At 37.9% G+C, this 21,463-nt stretch overlaps 1 protein-coding gene across 10 annotated transcripts in view; it reads right to left on the reverse strand.

The window, feature by feature from the left end:
• The window catches only part of foxp1b (forkhead box P1b), a 232,979-nt gene extending 217,912 nt beyond the window's left edge, over nucleotides 1-15,067 (reverse strand). For 3 of the 10 annotated variants that reach the window (XM_038285233.1, XM_038285231.1, XM_038285232.1), the window contains exons 1-2: nucleotides 14,760-14,951; nucleotides 8,123-8,196 (exon numbers count right to left, since the gene is read on the reverse strand). The gene's annotated coding sequence lies outside the window, so the exon portion shown is untranslated. Of the gene's footprint in view, nucleotides 1-8,122; nucleotides 8,197-14,759; nucleotides 14,952-15,003 lie in introns of those variants that run through there. The other 7 variants (XM_038285238.1, XM_038285234.1, XM_038285239.1 and 4 more) reach the window with 5 other exon arrangements.
• Nucleotides 15,068-21,463: the final 6,396 nt, after the last annotated feature.

Genomic DNA, 21,463 nt, shown 5'->3' on the forward strand with positions numbered 1-21,463 from the left:
GTTCACAGAGGCTCTCCATGTGGCCTGCCTGAGCTGGAGCTCTCTACCAAAGAGGAATGATCAGAAACGTCTCTGCAGGCTGGAAGAAACAAACCAAAGGACTTCAGGCTCCAACTGCAGTTAAACCTCAATATAACCTCAATAATTCATTTAGTTATGTGGTTATATGCCAGTAAAGCTTTTTAAGAGTATAAATACTTTTTCAAATATATCCCTCTTATTTCACCATTTTACAAACTCTGAGTTCCAGTCATCTCTAAAACCAACTTCTGAAAAAGGATCTGACACCCAAAGAAAGCTGAATCTGAATACAGTGAAATAAAACCTCTGCAACCTTTTTACACGTGAAAAACAAAATACTAATATGCAGTTGTTGGACTCCTCATTTCCACCAGTTGTACAGTTGTAACCTCAGCACTTTTAACCAGGACTCACGCTAACTGCCACTGTGCAGATAAAAACCACTGAACATTCAAAGTCATTTCCACTCAGGTTCTCATAAGAAAACTGAGAATTTGTCACCACCAACTATTCAGACCAACTATTATGAAAGAGAAACTTACACTTAAGAAAAAGCTGAAGGCTTAACTCTAGTATGTTTCTCTTTTTTTTTCTTGTATTGTTTTTCACAGGTAAAATTTTTCACTTTAGCGACGTGGTGTTGACAATGCTTTCCAAAGTGCCGTCTACATGCAGAAGGAAACCTCAAGGAAAAACTGTAAACAGATCAGTAAACAGAACACCCGGGGCAGGTTAGATACAATAAATGTGATAATTATTGACAAAGCTTGCAAAACATCTCCCATCATCCTACAGAGAAAAGCAGTAGAGTTGAAATGACGGTGCACTTTTACACTGTTTAATTATGAAACTCTGATTAATTTCCAAGTTTATGTTTGAATAAACCGCTTTCTTTAGAAATGAGCCCTCTACATTCAGTTGGGTTCTTACTCAGCTAACTTTGCAAATGTTTTTTTTTTAACCAGTATCTTTCTGAGAGAACGGGTGAAACACGGACTTTAAGTCGTCTCGCAGCTGCATTCTTCACGCCATCGATTCACACTCCTTTATATTCAAGAAAAAGGGCCTGAAGTGGTGACGTTACAGCAGCGGGACATCAAGGTGAGGTTTCCCACTCATTTCTTGCTTCTTCTCATCCAAACTTTTGATAAATCTTAACTCCATGCGTGTCACAGAGAAAGCTGGCAGCTTTAAGATTGTAGTCTGCAGGATCTGTGGAAGCCATTGCGGCTTTTGCCTCTTGTCTGAAAGGGACTTCACAGACATCCGCAGCCTACGAGCCTCAGTCACTGGGTGAAAGCTACAGTGGTATTCAGCCTCTTAGGGTGGATCTCAACTTTATACTCATGCATTAGACCTGAGATAAGTGCGGGTAAAATTACATTAATTAAAAAAAAGAAGTTACAGAAAGGTCAAAGGCAGAGAAGAGGATAAAAAAAAATCGCACATGGAAGCAGAACGCTGTTTTTTTTTTTCATCAAGATGGGCTAAAACAGATTGCAGCGTTAGTTTTACAAAACTTTAAAAGGAAAATTGGACAAAACAAAAAAAAGGAAAAAAGACGCTCTTTCAAGAGGAGAATCTAAAAAATTTAGAAAAAATAAGTAGCTTAATAAATCCATGAGTTTCTATTTGCTTCTTATTTTGAAAAAAGTTTCAAATATATTAAGATAATTGAGATTAAGCCCTAAAGAAATCAAGCATGTTATTCTTTCCATGACTAATCTATAGTCCAAAATAATAAACAAAACAAACACAAAAAAACAACTCCAGAGAAAATAACTATCTCCAACTGGGTGTTTTGGGAATGAAGCCCCACCCTGTTTACAACACTGAGAACAAAAACAAACTCCCTCAAAGGAGCCCGGGAAACTGCAAGGCCCACACTAAGCAATACAGCCAAACAACAACAACAACGTGTGACGATCTACAGGGAGAGCAAGCTTTCAAACAACAGCAACCTGCGCACAAACAAGGTGTGCATCCTCACATGCTAGCAGGAGTGCACAGGAGAGTGAGAGAAAGTGTCAGTGAGAGACAGGCAGAGAGAGAGAGAGAGAGAGGGAGAGAGAGAGAGAGAAAGCGAGAGTTGGTGTGAAAGTGGAATTGGGTAGCAAACAAAGTCAAATACCACCCGCGCCACCCCGCTCTCAGGTCAACTGAATCATCAGAAGTCAGGGAAGATACCGTCACCACCTTCCACGAATAGCTCACATAACCACATCAGAATGACTTCACCGTGGCTAACACAGCACTCTGAGAAACACTCTACCTCTAGATCCAGGCACTGGCAGAGAAGAAGTAATGAATCTTAGTTAACAAGGCCATTATCAGGGAAGGAGCAACATCATCAGGAGGGACTTCAGATCCACAAATCCCTTCCATCCACCGGCTTTTTATTGTTGCTTTTAACTGCTCAGGCATGCTGTTAACAACTTCACCAAAAAAAGAAAAAGACAGAGAAGGAAAGGAACCTTGAGATGAAAGTATCATGAGTTTAATCTCATGCAATGCATCATCTTAGTAAACAATGAGGCTGACTAAGGGACACAGGCCCAATTAGCCATCTCTGCTCTTAGCTGTCGAGTGTTTTAACAGCTCGCATCGGATGATAAGAGCAACCTGCAGACTTTTATCTGTGCTCCACTCTCATCACTGTGGTAGCACCTTTGCTAAAACACAGCTCTTCTCCATCTTGGGTAATTACTGCATCCCAATTACCTCCTGGCTTGTAAACATATATCAAATAAACAAGCAGTAACCCGTCAATTAGGAGCTCCCCTCTCATAATTGCGGGGTCAAAAGGATGTGCAATGTACAAACTGGTACCTGCTAGCTGTGTTTGATTAAAAGTAACAGGATGGGAAGCAATTAAATCCAGAAATGCACCGATTATAAAGCAGCTTGGACAATTTTAGCCCCGATTGGCTCGAAATGATCAGTGGGACAAAACCTAAGAAACCAGACTTTTTATTTCCCTGTAGACTTGATATATTCAAATTAAGCCTCCAAAAGAATCAAAACAACATCTGGTCAAACATATATATATATATTTTTTAACCAATTTTTAAACTGACTTTTAAATGATGGCCTTTTAAGCTCATCCCATCACAGGTTTGGTACTGTTGTGGCCAAAGGTGGAACTTGGAATCAACTAGATCAGTAGATCAGTCTGTGCCGCTTTTAATAACAAATTGCTTCAAACCTTAACTTATTTTGCACCAGGCTTATTGTGCAAGAAGAGGAAGGAAAGCTTTTAATTTAGGGGGGAACTCAATCTTCAATTGTTAATTTTAATAATAAACCAAACATAACACTTTGCTGACAAGGTATGTTTAATAAAATTCCTTTTCAAACATTATGTTTCATTAATTTTTGGAAATCAAGGGGTGTGTTTTGTACACTTGTTCAAATGTAGAAAACGGTGAACTGAAATCAAATTAGGATTTGGGACAAATGTCGGCTTAGAAGCTGAAGCTTACACAGGTTGTTTTGGATGTCGTCTAATGGGACAGGAAAATAAGAGTCAGGAAAATGTGGATTGATCCTTATCAGTTTTTAGTAGTAACGTTCTACTACATATCATCATCATAGCATGCAGCTCAAAATCATAGCTACTGCCTTAAGACTTTAAGTCCTTAGAATTAAAAAAAATAATCCCAATTAGGCTTGTCCCGATCCGATCCACGTATCGGATCGGCACGCCGATATTGGCAAAAAAATGCGTATCGGCAAAGCATGTAAAATGCCGATCCAGACTGCCGATCCAGTTTTTAAAAAGAAATCCGGTCCGTATTTTCCAGTTTCGCCGATTGAAACGATCCATTCCACTATTTTGCGCCAGTGTTTCCCTGTTTTGCATTTTTATTAAAACTTACAGTAATACTTGCACCTTTAACTGTTTACGGTTTTACTGCTCACTGTGCAATTTCAGATTGCTATTCATAATTTTGTTCAGTTTGTGTTTATCTCTTAATAAACAGGTAAGTTTGTTGTTACCAATCATTGTGTTTTATTCAATCTCACCTAATTTAGCTGGCTAGATGTTATCAAGAGTACTAAAACCCTTTTCAACATGAGTCTTACAACTAAGGCTAAATACTTTAACTTAAACTTAAATACATGCTCAGATAGGCTGGTATCGGCCAGTATCGGTATCGGATCGGAAGTCCAAAAACAATATCGGTATCGGATCAGAAGTGCAAAAACCTGGATCGGGACATCTCTAATCCCAATTGGTCAAAATCAGACTCAGCGGGTCAGGATTCAAAGGGAACTGAGGACCCAGGAGGAAAAGCCAGATCAGTGCAGCTCTAGATTTAATAAAAGTTGCACAGAAAATGGATGGAGGGACAGAAAACAACAACAACTGCTCCATTAGAGGGTACTAGGATTGGACTTTTTACTAGAAAAGAAAATAATAAACTAGAAGACTATTCAAATTCATCCATCAAACTGTCCTTCCCTATACTAGATTGTGCTGAAAAAATGTGTTGCTGTTGGTTGATGGTTGTTCACGGTTTAATTCATACAAATAAAATTTTGTTCAAAACCGATGGAGAGAAAACCACCCATTCTGGTAAAACTGTCTTTAATTAACATCTAATTCATTTCCTTTCTATGAACCATATGAAATGAAGCATTTCTTCATCTTATGCAGTTTTCCTATACATAAACACTACTGGGGGCGGCCCACCCAGGACAATAAAATCCAGATTCTACTCTCCCATTTAGTCTATCTGCTCTCTCGTCCTACACAGTCATGCATCAGGAAGCATCACCTCTGGCATTAGCAGCAATCCGGCTTACTTCATGCACCTACTGTACAACTGCAGAGCTGTAGAACTTGTAGGACTGAATGTTTAATCTATAAGGTATCCTATCAATAAAGTAGCTAGCTGCTGGCGCCCTGTGATTTTGGCACTGCTGAAAAGCTGCTCCTGTAATGTATTAAAGGGGTCATAGAATGATTATATAGGCTATTTGGTCCTTAAGGTCTCTGAATAGGGTGTGTAACATTGGTTGGGCTGAAGATGGCATATTTGCTGTTCTATGCTCTATAATGCAAGATCAAATCAATAAAACTAAAATAAAAATCTTAATACTAAATGAATGAAGAATTAAATAGGGATTTTTTTAATTGGTAATTATTAAATGCATTTTTACTTCATAATCATGTGATAAAGACATTAATTAATTTTATCTCTCACTTTAGGAATCAAGACAGTCATAATAATTAGGATTTGCAAGCCGACTTTCATTAAGAGCTTTAGTAGAGGAAGCCAGAGAGGTGTTTTTCATGTACATTTAGATAAATTCTGTTAGATTCCCCAAATGAATGACTACATTTATTGATCATATAAAACTTAATTTAGTCATATATTTCCAATATAATTAAAATAAAATAATATCAGAGTTAAACAGGCTATGATTAGATTGGCTGATCTATGAAATATGACAGTTGGGGGTGGGTCTATATCCAGGCTTTCAGCTGGCATGGAAACCTCAAGTAAATCCTTAACTTATGGAAAACCCTGCTTCTGTTTGAGTCATCTTAAGAAAAATACACAATAAAATTATATTTTGGCATTGGCTGGTCAGAAAGTTACAAAAACTATTGACTGAAAGAAGCTTATTTCTAATGAAACTGTTTGCGTTTTGAGTCAGGTAATGTGCTGCTAATTAATAGCATTAGAACTGCAAACAGGTCAACATGTAAAAGAGAGTGCTTTGCTGAGAAAGTTTTTTTTTTCCTTTCGCAGATGAGTGAAGATGGACAGCAAGATTGTTGAATTCAAAGGCAAAAAAGAAAGCAGGCACAGTAAGAGTCTGTCAACAAAATCTGCATTGCTGTTCTCTTCTCGTCTCCATTACACACTCCTGTCTCTCCTCAACCCCGAGGAGCTGCCGGCTGAGATCTGAGTACTCTGATGGCTTATCACATAGCGAGCAGCGAGCTAAGCCGGAGTGATGCGCCCAAAAGACATGATCAAAGCGCCCCAAGTTTGCAGCTAGCAACAATGATGGAAGAGCAGGTCCTGCCATGTTGTGTTTCTTATTAGGCTGGGACTGCCAGCTCCCCCCTCCCACAAAAAAAAAAGAAAAACAGCAAAGAAGTCAAGTATGAAGGCCCTAAAAGTGTCTGCTGCAACTTTCATTTACATTACCCTGCCTACTACGTTTATCAGGGTTTAAGTGATAGTTCATATTAGTAAATGTCAGTTTTGCTCTTCTCGTTATCCCATTACTCAGATAAAGCAAAGTAATGATTTCATCTTTCAGCCAGGCCACAGAGGCTCACATTTTCAAGTGCCTGACATCCAGCTCTGAGCAGCTTTTAAGATCTGAACACTTTGATATAATTGAAGTCTGCTTTTTGTAGCGTGAACAGAAGAACCTGTGAGATAGCACAAGAAGCCACCACAGCAGACGAGAGGAAGAACAAAGTGGCAGCAAAAAGGGCCCTAAACAGACAAAGAAAATGTTTCACAGATCTAACCACACTGCTTCGACTGACGTGATTTCTGACTGTGGAAGCGCAAATATATCAAAACCACACAACTTGTTATGAGAACATCAAAAAAATCTATTTAATTACTTCAAACTTGGATATCTGAATACAGTATCTAGTACTTGGGCCTCTTTTTAGACCACAGTCTTCATCTATGGACAGTGCATCATAAGCTTAGGTTAAAAAATAAAGCAGCAAAAAAGAGACAAAGGAAAATTTTAAAAATGCTTTTCTTTGTTCACACCAAATCTGACTCTGACATGTGTTAGTAAAGCAGCATTACACTTTCCTTAGCACTAATAATTTTCGCCCTCGCCCAGACTCACTCCCTGTCAAACTGTTTAAGCTCAGTTCAAAAAGGGTTTATCCTCTTCTAAACACGATACAATAGTCATGTAAATCCACCTTTTTTTAACCAAATACATGCAGTTCAGAAACTTCACTGCAGCAATAATCCATTCTCAGTAACTGAAATACAGCTTTGATACAACTGAGGACGTGACCAGGAGATCTGAGATTTTAAAACGCTTGTTTGAAGTTTAAATAAACCTTGTTCTCCAATAATCCACCAAAGATTGGCATGAGAAATTTCCCCTGGATCGGCTCTGACTGATGGTCAGCAGGGTAAGTAATTAAGGTAAGTGCTGTTTTTCTATTCCATAAACGCATCTTAAAAAAAAATTAATTCCACTATTTTTTTAGTCTATAAATGCAACAGTTAACATCCCACTGGAAAAAAATAAAAAGCTAGATACGTATTTTCTTTTAAAATGAGTGCATTTGTTCTTGAATTAAGAAGGTAAAATAGACAATTTACATTTAAAATAAGAAAACACAATTGTATTGTCTTATTTCAAGTGCAATTTATCCAAATATCTTATTTTAAGAGCAAAAATACTCTATCTCATTTACCTTCTCAGATTAAGAGTAAATGCACTTAAAGACGTTTTAACTTTTTTCTAGATCGTTTTTCCCAGTTTATTCAACCTTTTTTCAAAAAAAATGAAAAATTTTAGTCATTAGTTTTTATCCGTGAGGTGTTTCTAAAAGACATGAGAGTACAAGTAGTACCAGAATCCTACTTGGCTGCACTCTGCTGGCTTTTGTGCAGTTATGACAACTATGCATGAAATACATAAATAAAATCTGAATGAATCTTAATTACCAAGCTCTACGTGTAAAGGTTAAGATGGTTTAACAGCAAATACATCACAGAAATGTGACTTCATTTCTGCTTAAATGTTACTGCAGACATGGTTGCTGTTAGTTATTTTTCAAAGTAAAGGCTTCTTTTTTTAAGTAGATTATTTCACAACAAGCAGAGGATTTTCTACTTCAAGCAGTAAGGTGAGAAAAATATATATATTTTTAGCTCTTCGGAAAGAAACAGAGATCAGCAGTACAAGTTTAGACCAGGATTTCAGTGCTGGAAAACTGCAATCTGTTCACCTCAGTGCTATCAAACGACTTTGTCCTTCTAAAGTGGCAAGAGAAAGAATTAAAACCTGAAAAACTGAACAAAAAGAGGGAGCCCTCTCTAATCACACAACAGGCAGGATGAACGATCAGAAGCTCTTGGAAATCACTCACAGTTCTGATGTTAACAACTTTCACTTCAGGTTTTGGATCGCCTTCAGCACCACTTCCTTTCCATGATGTCCTACCTAAAAATGAGGGGGGAAAATATCAACATGTGAGAGTCCTGGAGAAAAAAAGAAAAACTAAAAGCACTTTGGTTTTGACATTAATAAAACACACTTAGGGGAAGGAAAACCCCTAATAAAAATAACTGCGTCTCATCGGCCACTTCACACTCAGACTGGCCAGCTGATGGAAACAGGTGCTGAGGTTTGGGCTGGCAGCTGAGCACAGCTTGGAGCATATGTCTCGTTCCCGAGTGTCTTGGAGAAAAAGTGTGGAGGTCTAACTTTATTCTTCTATAAACAGAAAGCTGAGCTGCTTCACAGAAAGCTGGCTCTTCAAACTAAAATTTGGGATGTTGCTGACGAAGCTTTAAAGTATTTCACAGCAAATATAAGCGTAGCTTCGAGATCTGCTTCAGTTAGTTCATGATTATATCGTCTATAGTTTTTAGAATGCGTTCCACTAAATTATTATCGATGCTTTTAGGTTTGGGGAGTTTGCATGCTCTCCCTGTGTATGTATGGATTCTCTCCATGTACTCTGGGCTCCTCCAATAATATGGCTGTCCTTTTTAGAGATCAGTACCAGGATCCTGAAAGACAAGATGTAGAACAGGGGTCTTCAAAATTTTCTAGGCTAAGGACCCCCAAACTAATGGCAAGATAGAGGGGGGACCCCTAATTATATATATTGTATGAAACTGTGTTATAACAAACTGGTCCTATAGTCACTATTACAGATGTCATGTAACGAAAGTAATTTCTCCCTGGGATTATTAAAGTATTTCTGATTGGGATTCAGATTACTGGTTGATGGGACAGGTGTTGTGAATGAAACGGTGCCCAGCTTGAAAGAGCTCCTGTGTGTCTCTGAATGTGTGCATTGATGACTGGAAGACATCTCCTGCCTCCATTTATCTGTTTACTACAGTGTGTTGAATTCATTTTAATGTTTATTTAAAGACATTTCCATGCAGTACCTCCGTGCACCCCCTAGGGGTCACGGACCCCCTGTTGAAGACCTCTGCAGTAGAGGATGGAAGGGCGCTAAATAAAGCCTTGAGGGTGATTTCAGTAGAAATGGGTAGTGTACCCAAAAAAAAAAAATGGAGTTCTAATATGTCGGTTCATAAGGCCTGATTTAACATTTAAAGTCATCTAATCAGTCAGAATGATGTGCAAATTCTGTAATTTTAAAGTAATAAAGTTTAAAAAAAAATACAAATAAATATCATGATTACAAAATAAATGTACACATAAAAAAACTTTTAAATACATTTTCTCCAACATAAACTTTATAAATCAATCCTAACTTCAGGTTATGGATACATGTCCAGAAAAAAAGAAAATAAAGAACTCCCAGCTATGGTATTTACTGCCCTTCCACCTCATATCCACATAGATCAAGTTGCTTAATTAAAGGTGAAGAGTGAACTACTCTACTATAGTTTAAATGTAACTAGTTACTACCCACTTCTGCTGTTCAGTTGTTCTCTTAATTTATCCAAGCCTAACTCTGACTTTTAGAGGCAAGAACACTGAATTTGCTGATGAAGATTCTCAGTCATCCAGGTCATAGTCATTGCGTAAAAGTTCAAAACAATCCACTGGACTTGGTTTCCAAGATTTGAAGACGTTTCGCTACCTCTCCAGGAAGTTTTCTCAATTCAAATGCTGAATTTGGCCAATAATCATTCAGGATTTCATTCCTGAATGATTATTCATGATAACCGGAGCTCAGGTTATGGTTAGCCAGTTATAACACAGAGAAGGTGCACGTTTTCTATAATTCCAACAAAAAAGATAAAATGGAGGAATTATAAGATTTTTTTTACATGCCGCTGGTTGAAGTGTCATAAAATTACAGAAAATTGGGTAATTTTGAATTATTAACAAACAAATGCTCCATTTGTAAAAAAAAAAAAAAAAAGAAAAACTAAAAAAAAAAAACAATTCCTTCATTCAATTTCTATTCAGATAACATGAACCGTCATACTAGTGATGCTGTTTGAAATACTCTGATAGAAAGACTACATTAAGCAGAGAAAAAGTGGATGAACGCTCAAGCAGGTAAAATGTTTCCCTTCATATTTCAGGGCATCGTGTTTTAGTGGGATGAAAATCAGCAGCTGGAGCAAACTCTTTTTCTCACTCAGGTTCAGACTAATTACTCTCTTCCTCTCTTGCTGTGACACTTCTTGGCTGAATCCTTGCTTTTATTAAGGACAGATGACGTTAGAGAACGATAATTAAGGGCAGCTTGAGCTAATGTCCATCCTGACATCCTCACAGCTCACCCGAAGCTGTCCACACTCTGAACAATCGGCTTCTCCGTCCGGGAGAAGCGCCTGTCAGTGTTCGCCGCCGAGCCCCAGACAGTGAAAATATGGCTCTGCTTTCCTTCCTCATCTCCTTTATTTATGTAAACGATCAATAAAAATAAGTTTGCTGCATCTATATAATACAGTGACACCCCCCCCCCGCCCTTTGTGTTTCCTTTGAATTGAACTTACAAAAAAAATTTATAAAATAAAATCACAACACAAATTGAGCTAGGAGAAAGCTTAATTTTTTTCTTTCACTTGTCCTGATCTCTGACAACATTATAAGCAGTTGGTATCTAAAGTCACATGAAGAATGAATGAAATGAATCTTAGAGAAACAATTGAGCAAATGAAGCACCCTATTCCCACACTGGGCCCAAAATAACTCCTTTTATCTGCAGGCAGGGGTGCTCAGGCAGTTTACAGCCCCTCGGTACCCAGCACAGGGTATTTCAATGTGTGTTCACAAATACTGAGCAGTCAGATGAAAGGGAGAGCTGCTGCTCTCAGGGATGGGAGTCCACTCACTGAATGCATGAGTGACTGATTACTTTCTTAGCTGCTCAACCTGAGCTCTGTACAAAGGAGAGTCTTAGCCTGAGAAGCCTGAAGAGGCCAAACTAGACATAAGGGCTTTCCAAATAACACAGAAATCACAGCTCTTGTGTCATAATAGTGTGCTTCCTCAAAGTTCAAGATAAGTTTGTTTTGTTTTTTACCCACACCTCAGTGAATTCAGTTTATATGTATTCCCAGAGCAAAGAAAGCATAAGAAACTCCACGGCCAAAACTTTGTCATCTACGGCTGACACAGGAAAGACTGTAAGCAAGTATGTACCAGCAACGTCAGTATGCAGGCCGTGAAAAACTGGAGAAGAAAGCTCATCTTGCACCCTTAAACCTGGGTCAGCATTTGTGAAGGTCCATTTCTGCATAAGTGAGCACACAAACCCCAGCGCCTGTTCAAATAGTCTCCCTCTCTCTCCCGCTCCCTCATGCAGCTCATGACAACAGCCCAGCAGCAGCACTGTTTGATCTCCAATGTTTTCCTTAATCTGGGTTGTCAAGGTTCGCTTGTTGGAGGCTGTTTACTTTACTTCTCCTACGAAAAAAAAAGTGTCTTTTTTTTTTTTTCCTCCCCTTCAGACAATGACTAATCCAAAGAACCAAGAAGGAGGGAGCACCGCCAGCAAAAAGTTGTTAAAGCTGCAGTTTCTCTTTTGCAAAATTTCCAGTGGTTCACATTTACTGTATGAAACAGTGGAGCGGCCGTTTCATTCTCGCATATGAGACGTTCATAAAATACGGCGCCCCATTTTGTTTTATTTAAATTTAAAGAATTGAATAACAATTTCTGTGGCAAAACACAGAATACTGTAATACAAAATAAGATATATTTGAATTAGATCAATATCAGTCTAAATTAGACGGTGGCATAAACAAGATAAAAAAGATGATTTGATGAATAACAGGTTTATTAAAATATGTTTTTTTTTACTGTGAGAAAAATATAAAAGCATCACATTACTCTGAACAATAGCGGTGCATGGTCGCTGCATATTTATATATACTCAGAATAAGGAGTTCCCACTGTAATTTGGTGAATTATAATTCTAGGTGAAACTTTTAACAACATTGTGAAAAGTAAACAAACAAAATATTGTAGTTTCGATGCTGCGTTTTAAACATTAGACTATAAAAAGTAAAGTTGGTGAAAAATAAGCCATAATTAAGACCATCTAAAAGATAATCAGACAGATCTGTTTGTAGTTGTAATGTTCAATTATAGTTACAAATTTTAAGGTTTGTGTGTTTGGATATGTGAAATATCTACTTCTGAATGTACATTTACAAAATTGAAGACACCTAAATAACTTAAACATCTGAGAGTTTTAAAGGGACTTAAATACTAAATTAGTTCACGTGAGATATTTAGTTAATCTGGCTTGTTCCTCATGCTTAAACGAAAAATAAGAATAGCAATAAAATTCAGGTATAAAAGTCCAAAATGTATATTTTTTATGCAAAATATTTTTTAATCTATCCTAATCAGGTAACATTTTAGTATTATCCCACACCTAGCTCATCTGGTTGACAAGCTGAACCTTTCACTGATTATTCATTAAATCTGGGGGGACCTAGATTTCTCATTCCAAGACAGAAACTCTCTCAATCACAGGTCTGTTAGCAGTTCTAAGTTTGTTTTCTAAGTGACTAACACAGCCCATATTAACATATCTGCCCCTCCAATCACCTTAACATGAAGAGTGAGAGTAGTGATGACTAAACCAACTTCTTTAATTAAACACTCATAATATAATCAGATTACTTATATAAATACATTTGTTAATTTTGAAAAGAAATGACTATATTAAAAAAAATAAACCTCAAAAATAGCATTTATTGCATCTATTATCCATTCATTATCCAAAGAAAAAATTTATTTAGGGCAATAATTAATGTATTAAATTTGGGAATTAAAAAAAACTGTTTAAAATGTCTTATGCTACGTTCACACCGGACGCAGCAAGAGCAGCAAAATCGTGTCTGCTGCTTCATTTTTGCTGCTTGTACCAGCGCGGCTGAAGCAGCTTTGCTGCTCTGCCTGCGCTGTACAAAAGTGGGTCTGACGCGCGTTGGGCGGAGCTCACTATCCTTTCTCTGCCTTGCAGCTATATTTGCTGTGATCAGTGGGAATAAAGTTAATATGTTTTTAAGTGAGAAAGTACACCTGAAAACTTCATCAGTGCAGTCAGTTCATCCAGATTACAATCCTGCCTTCCAATGTTATTTCTGTCGGAGCCGCTCAGACCCCCACATGGTGCGCAGACAGTAGGGATCCCTTCAACAGCAGCCTCTGGCCGGGTCGCCTACTCGCAGTTCACCGCGGCGGCTGGTAGGTGTTTTTCATCTAAATAATCCGATCTGCAGGCACCAGAATAATAAAAGCGAAAATATTCTGCCGACAGATTTCTGCATTTTAAGTTAATTTATGCGTCAATAAACTGTTTCAGAGGAGTGATCATAGCGCTCTGTATCATCAGTGCTGTGTCTCCCTCCCTGCCAGCTCCCAGATCAGCTTCTCTGATTGGTTGACGCGGTGCGTCGAGCAGCAAAAGTTACATTTTTCCATCTCGAGCAGCAGCGCGTTTGCGGCGCGCCACGCAAGATGCTTAAACGCTCCCAACGCTGCTTCAGCTGCTCAGACGCGCTGCGCCTGCTGCTCAAAACGCACCGCGGGACCTTTTGCTGCGTCTATACGCGCGTCAACCATTGACTTTGCATGTAAACTCGTTGCTTCTGTCGTGCCTGCTGCGTCCAGTGTGAACGCAGCATCAGCAAAAATTAAAGTTTGCTATTATAGCAATCAAACACTGACTAGATTAAAAAAACTTTTAACTCTGATCACAAAACAACTCTTTTTTTTTTTTTTTTTTTTTTTTTTTAATGGTGAGAGTATGTATCAGGTTAAAACTATTTCAATATTTAGTTAGACTTGTATTCACTTATTTGATTAAGCACATTAAAACTGGATGCAAATTATTAATAGGCTGTTAAATTAACATGTCTTCTACTTATATTGAAATCAACCTACACCAGCTTATTTGGTCAATGTTTAATCACTGGACATTTTCATTTAAAACTGTATTGCGTTTTTATAAAAACTTTGAGGTAATAAAAAGTGAAGCGAGTATCCGCTTTTAGAGAGCGCTGCGTAGCTAAACCTTCTAATAGACGCGCATCACAAAACCATGTTTTAAGTGCGCAGGTGATGGACAGCTAAAATAAAGTTATGCTGATCATAAAGAAGTGTATAAAGTGCAGTAAATGTGTTTAGTTTGTTGTTTTTGTTATGTCCGGTGTGCTGCCAACATGTGGGGAAAAACACATTCCCTGCCAAAAAATAAAAATAAATCACAGTAAACTTTTCGTTTAGAACCGAATAAAGTCAAACATTCACAGTGAAAAAAAAGTCGTATTCTTATTCCTCGCATGAAAAGTTGTAATAATTAGGGACTTCATCCAGGTGCACCCCCCTTGAAGTCGCTTCAACTTCAGTTAACTTTCAGAAAAAGAAAAGACACCAAGCGACAACAAACTGCGCTACCAGCAAAGTTATAACAAGCGGTGACTGGGAGTTTTATTTTCGTCTTGTTTTAATAAATGCAGCGAGTTATAGCCTCGGTTCGAGCGGCAGCAGGTATCTAAAGGCGAAACAACAAAGCTAGCGTTAACAATGATGAGAGCTGTGAAACTTACCGGGAGGAAAAAACGCTTTACGGCGACCAACGAGCAGCGCACGCTGAGGGTTAAAGAAGAGGGGAGGGGAACAGAGGGAGGGGGGGATTGCAGGAGATAACGAACCTGTGCACGCGAGCCCGCGGACCGCGAACGCGTGCGAGAACGAATCTCACAGTAAACAGCAACAAATATCACTCCACTCCGCCTCAGCTTTGGGTACCGGCAGAAGGTGAGGAGGAGGAGGAAGATGTGGCAGCCTTACCAAGACCGCCGAAATATGGCAAAACGTGGAGTTTCTCTGTCGCCGACTCTCCAGTGTGGCTCGCACAGGAGGGGAAAAAAGAAAAGCTAGGGCTCCAGGCTTTTAGTAATAATAAGATCTTAGCAACTAGAGAGAGAGGAAGGGAGAACAATTAAAATGGGTTAAAAAAAAAAAAAGGAAGAAAAAGCGCATTTTTGATGTTTTTATGTTGATTTTCCAAGTCCGTGACGTCATATATCCACCTGCTGGGTAAAGCAGACCCTTCACAGGATTAGGTTTAATTCAGGATCACTGCTGTCCATGGCTGGGTGCAGGATGTGCATTCATTTCAGCTGCAACTGTGACAGCAGATGAAGGGGGGGGGACTGGACTTGAAACATGACGACTAATTAAAAGTGAGGAAGCAGAAGGAACTACTTTTGAGAAGTAGCCTTTTTAATTCTCATCATACACCAAGAAAAACAAACTATACAAATAAAAACTAGTAAGTTTTAATCCATTTCCATTCAGTTTATCATCTCAAGGCACTTTACAGTTCACCAGATCATACAGTCAAATTGATTCACAGTTTTCTATCTAAGGAAAACCAGTTGATTGCTTTGACTCATTGACTGCAATGCAATCCCTCAAACTAAGCATGCTTGTAGCGACAGTGGAGAGGAAAAACTCCCTTTTAACAGGAAGGAACCTTCAGCAGAACCAGGCTCCGTGTTGGGTTCAAGGAGACGGAAGCGGAGATACAAAAAGAAACTGTCCAGTAAACACACAGCCAGACAGGCAATCAGTGTCAGTGTGACATTTAAAAAAAAAATAAATGTATTCAGATGAACGTAAATTTACTAATGAGGCTGTTCTACTGTGTTTGCCAAGAAAGCCAAGACTGCATGTCTATAGTAACACATTCACTTTATCTAGTTAATACCTTTCAGCTAGCAGCATTGTCTTTTATAGTGGAAAAAATAAAAACAAATAAATAAATATATGTTATATAATACATTACATATGCAATATAATATTATCATAATGATAGATAGATAGATAGATAGATATCTCATAAAAAACAAGTTTTATGGTAATTATTGATATATTCTTATGCATATATATATATAGATTTATAAACAGCTCATGCAAACATGTTTTCCATAATGGTAAACTACACACAACATACAGCAATAAAGGTTGAATGAACTAAATGCTAATAAAATATTTAAGTAGGATCTAAAACAAAACAAAAAAACATCATTTATTCAACTTAACATTTAAATGCTGATATAAATTTAAATTGTAATAGTGGCTATTATTTAATGTATTTCAAAGTTAGTGTTTACAGTGTAACTCTTCAAAAGTAATGGCCTGAAACTGGAAAGAAAGCAAACATTCATATACTCCAGTTTGAATGTTGAATGAGATCTGATACGTTTTAGAAAAGGACAGTTGAGATAAGGAGAGTGAAGCTTCTCTTAGTACAATGTAGCTACAATCTCAGATGCGTGGGCCTGATTTTCCCTGTGCCTAAATGTCAGCAGAGAAGATTAATAAGGTCTCTATTTGGACTGAATGTTGCGATAAAATGTTCTGCACACTTTGTCAAAAAAATTGTTTTTTTTTTTTCATACCTCTCTCAAACATTTGTTTCCAGTTTCTCCTAGGGAAAAAAACAGTTTAACTGTTGTCTTTAGTCCAATGGTAACTCTTATTTTATTTTTTATGAACTTATCCAGGGTTGAGAGGGGATTGCTGATCTCACTGAATGGCTGTAGCTGTTGCTCCATCTAAGAAAGGCTTGGAAGTTGAGCTGCTGTTCCTTGGTAAATAGCGCCACCTTTTGACCATTCTTTCTAATTGGAAAGCATTTCACTTTTAGATTTGTTGTGTTGCTGTTTACAGTAACATTAATAATCCTCACAATAGAATTTATCTTAGAGACTTTATTTGGTTTATGTTTTATTATCACTGATAAAACCTATATTATTCCAGTATAATTATTAGGAATTGCAGGTTTGCCTATTATTGTATTTTTTTAGCAGAAATTCAGTTGTTCTTTAAAGGTCTGAGAGGTCATAAAGCCACCTCCTATGGTTCAAACATCTTGTAAGCCTTCTTAATTCATCATTTGAAAATAAGAAGAAGCCTGCACAACAGAAAACCTACCCAGATATGGATGTCCACCTTAAAATGAGTGTGTTAATCAGAGAAGAAGTCAAGAGGTGCTTGGTTACTCTGAAGGAATAGCAGAGATACAGAGCTCAGGTGAAGGCATCTGTTGCAGCGGGTCAAAGCCTCATGAGGACAACAATAACCATCACCCTCACTTTACCAACTTTCATTTGTTGAACACTTCTAATGCCATCCCTCTTATTGTTTATATATTGCTTTGTAAAAAACATTACATTAAAAATCTCTGAGGTAAAGTAAAGTAGGTTCAGAGAGTATGCATACTTTAGCACAGCATGTGTTCCTGCTTTATGTTATTGTACGGAAAGCAAGACTGACACCAAACTTATAAAAAAAAAAAGCTTTTTGCACAGTTCATTTTAATGCATCACTCAGCAACTTCAAGTCGCGTCTGCATCTGCAAAAGAAATCTCAGCAAAGCCTTTTGCCCGGTTTCCTCTTTCAAACAGCCTTCGTCTCTACTGCAGTAACTCTGGTTGAAACTAACAGAGGCAGAAGGTTAAGTTTAAGATTTATGCACTCAGCTATTGTTACTTTAAAACACATCTAGATAAACCAAAGGGACGATTACAAGAAATGAATCAAATTTTAATAATAAAATAAAGGGTTTAATAAAATATTTTTTATAAAAATGCATGGTTATCCAACATATCTACAGAGTTCTTTGTCTGAATTGGTGTGAAACGCCACATTTGAAGAATATTGTAACAAAAGTAAAAGGTTTAAATTTCATAATGTTTTACCCTTTTCTGTTTATTACCTGTTAAAAGACACCTGCAAAGGTTTACTGAGCTTTAAATGGTCTCTCAGTCTGGGTCATGAGGCTGCACCATCAGACTGCTGAGTGGACATATGTCCAGAAGAAGCCATGAAAAGACACCGGGATACAGGCTGGCTTTTCAGAGAGGGGGCGTTAGTGGTAGAAATCTAAGAGGTAGGAAAACGTTTGGCAGGAAGAAGTGAACCAAAAACATGGATAACTAGACCACTGAGGAACGAGGGGGAGCTTCAGAAGGAGGGGCTCAGGCTGGGGGCAGAGCATCAAGAAACACCTCACACAGACAAATTGACACCGAATCAATGCTGTTGAACTGTGGTGGGAAGCGTCCACAGCCAGTGATGGTTTGGGTGGCATGTCATCTGCTGACTTTCATCCAGTATCTAAAGACCACAGTCATGCTTCGTTGATCACACAGGTTTAAGTAACTCAGGTGTTGCTGAACTAACTCCAGAGAACCGGAGGAGACCAGAGACACCAGAATCAGCGAAGCAGATAATCTAAACGTTGCATCCAGGCTTCCATAAAACCTTAGCAGACTTTTTTTTTTTCTCTGTTTACCTGCATATCTCTCTGGTTACAATATTCACTGTTCAAAATTTTTATGCAGCTAAGTTTAAAATGATAAGTTACCCAATTTCACTTGTTTTTATCTGTTGAAGGGAGACTAATGGAGTTTATCAGCTTCTTTATCTGATGACTAACGGTCTAGTGAGGCTGTGTCATCATCTTTAAAGACTTTACTAGTCAGATAGAGCCCATTCTTTAAAGAAATCACGTTCTTATTAAAATATGCAGATGTTTTTTCCTACACCGTTGCTCAAAGAAAGTATTTTCTACAACCTGGTGGTAGGTTTCCCTCACTTTGCTCAAAGTGGTCATTCTTAGGGCCTGTTTGGCTTGTATTTCACTAAATAATAATCTTTGCCTCAAATTCAATTAGCTTTGTGCGGAAATAAAGAGAGGAAGATAGATGGAAAAACTTTGACGTTTAACATTATTTTTATATCTAGTGTCATATATAATAATTAAAATAAAGGGATGGGGGGTGAAAGGGGGTAGCAAATGTAGAAAGAATCAGATTAACTTCTCTCTAATTGTTCAGTGACTCAATCTGCATGTCAACACAGGATCAGTGGAGCCGCCTGTGAATGTTTGTGCTGGCGAGGCGCTGTGTGGATCAGAGCCCCGACATGATGGAGTGTGGATCACCATCCGTTACATAACAGCCTCTCCACCTTTGTGTGTAATTAGCTTTCTGTTAATTAGGTAATTAAGCTAATGAACAGGGGCTGCTTTTGATTACCAGGAGCGGGAGGGGGTGGATGGGTTTCAGATGCTGGTCTGCTGCCGAGGGCTGTGGCACTCACTGTCTGACCAAACAAGGAGACTGAACCAAAGGATACCAGGTCTGGTTCTACCTGCTCTTCAAAATGTCAGCTGGAAGCGCAGTTTGGCTTTTCCTCCATTTTCTAACAAATACCTGAAACATTGGACTTTTAATCCTCCTTTTGATAATTTTCCAGTCTGTACTCTACATCTTATTCCTTATTACACATTTATTAAAATAACAAGCTTTAGTTAAGTTCTACATGATGTTTGCCATTGCATCCCAAAATCAGGTGCAGGTGGGCTTTGTGTAAAGCAGGCTGCAATAATAGTTGGATTGAGCTAAAGAAGCATGATCCTTACACTGGTTTGATACAGCGGACGTAGAAAAGCTGATTCATCTGTTTACAGTAGACATAAAATGAATACCAAAACATGACTTATTATTCAAGACCTTTTCTGCTGAACACACCTCATATAAGAAGATAAATAAAAAAGTTGGATGCATTAAAGCCACATCCATGAGATAAAACCATTTTGAGGCACTTTCTCACTGACCTGCAGGGATGAGTCTTTTCTGGTAAACAGTAATTATAAAATAAAGTTTAGCATCTGTGGTAGGATTTTCTTCATCCGTGATCGGCAGAGTCCTGAGATTTCAACAGATTACAGATTTCTTAGAGAGGTGAAAAGACCGGATATTAATTGGAAAAAAAAATAAGTTTCCAGCAGCATTATATGTGAAGTATAGCATGGTGAAGACTGTAAGGAAATATGGAGGAACAGTAATATAGTGTATCCATTATCTGGAAAGGGAGACCAATAAGAGCCAGACAGGACTACTGAAGACGCTGTGAGGGGTTCTGGTTGGTTTTCTTTGTTTTTGTTTTTTCAAAGAAAGGTCTAATCTTGTGAACATTTCCCAAAAACTTGAGACCAACTTGAATTTCAGGCTCTCTTTAGGTACATTTGGTATAAAAACAACAAATCAACAAACCATACCTATACAGACACTGAAAGATAAGAGGTGGAAGCATCATGATGGAGGTCTCAGATGAAAGCTCTTTTTGTTCTTGAACAGTTTAAACTGAAAATGAAATAAGATTTCACCTTTCTAAAACACATTTCTTCAATAATGTTAAAAATCCCAGAGATTTTGTTTTTCTTTCTGGTAGACCCAAATAAATCTCAGAAAAACCCTGAGAGAATTTCCCAAGACGACTTTAAGGGGGCTCCAGACTTTAACCCTCATTACTTTCAGAGTTGGAAAACCTGTTTCAGGAACAGTGGGAAAACACGGAGGAGTGAAGGCTTAGGATGCAGAGAACACTCAGCTGAATCACTAATGCATCTATGCTTTAATACTTTTCATCTTATCTCTCCAACAGATTGAATTTATCAGATTAATTATACAGAATATATGTCATTGACAGGGGAAAAAAGATATGGTAATTATTTAAAACATTGCATGGTAAAAGCACATATTGTCTATGATGTTTTCATGATTCAGGGCTAATTCTTTATGAAGATTTTATCATTCCTTTTATTCGGATTGCCTGTATTAAGTTATGTTTGATATATCAGAAACGTTCCTGATAATTAATGCATGTCACTTTGGTTTAATTATGTGTGAGTTTTCAAGCAGCTTTCCTTCAGAACGTCCAACTTGGATCATCAAAAACATCCCCTTCTTTACAGAACGGTATATTAAATGGTAGGATCTGTCCGGTCCTGAAACACATCTGGATTTCCTGGATTTTATGTCAAAGTTTTCTATCAAAGCATTCCTTTTAGATTTAAGGATGTCGATGCACCGATTCTGAAAGTTTATTTTAAGTGTGTGACTTTACACAATTGCAATGCCAATAGTCCAAATGAACACCTGAACTATTCTACCTCACTGTGGAACAAACTAAGAGTTATCTTCCAAGTTTCCAGAAAGCACCTTGATTAGAAAGCATTTAACCATCAGCATTTTTTTTTTTTTAATCACAGAACTTTACCAATAAAAGTGGATCCAGAATCCAACCCGTTAATTTAGTCTGATTCAGATCCAATAAGACTGAAATGAATCCAATCCAGATTATATTCCTGTAAACACAATCTCAGTCAATCATATGTCAGATGGAGGGCGGGGAAAGCCCCTCTAGGTAAACCCAGCTGATTGCAACACGGTGA

Source organism: Cyprinodon tularosa, unplaced genomic scaffold, assembly GCF_016077235.1.
Source record: "Cyprinodon tularosa strain WSP-4 unplaced genomic scaffold, ASM1607723v1 ctg209, whole genome shotgun sequence".
In the NCBI taxonomy this organism is placed as follows: domain Eukaryota; kingdom Metazoa; phylum Chordata; class Actinopteri; order Cyprinodontiformes; family Cyprinodontidae; genus Cyprinodon; species Cyprinodon tularosa.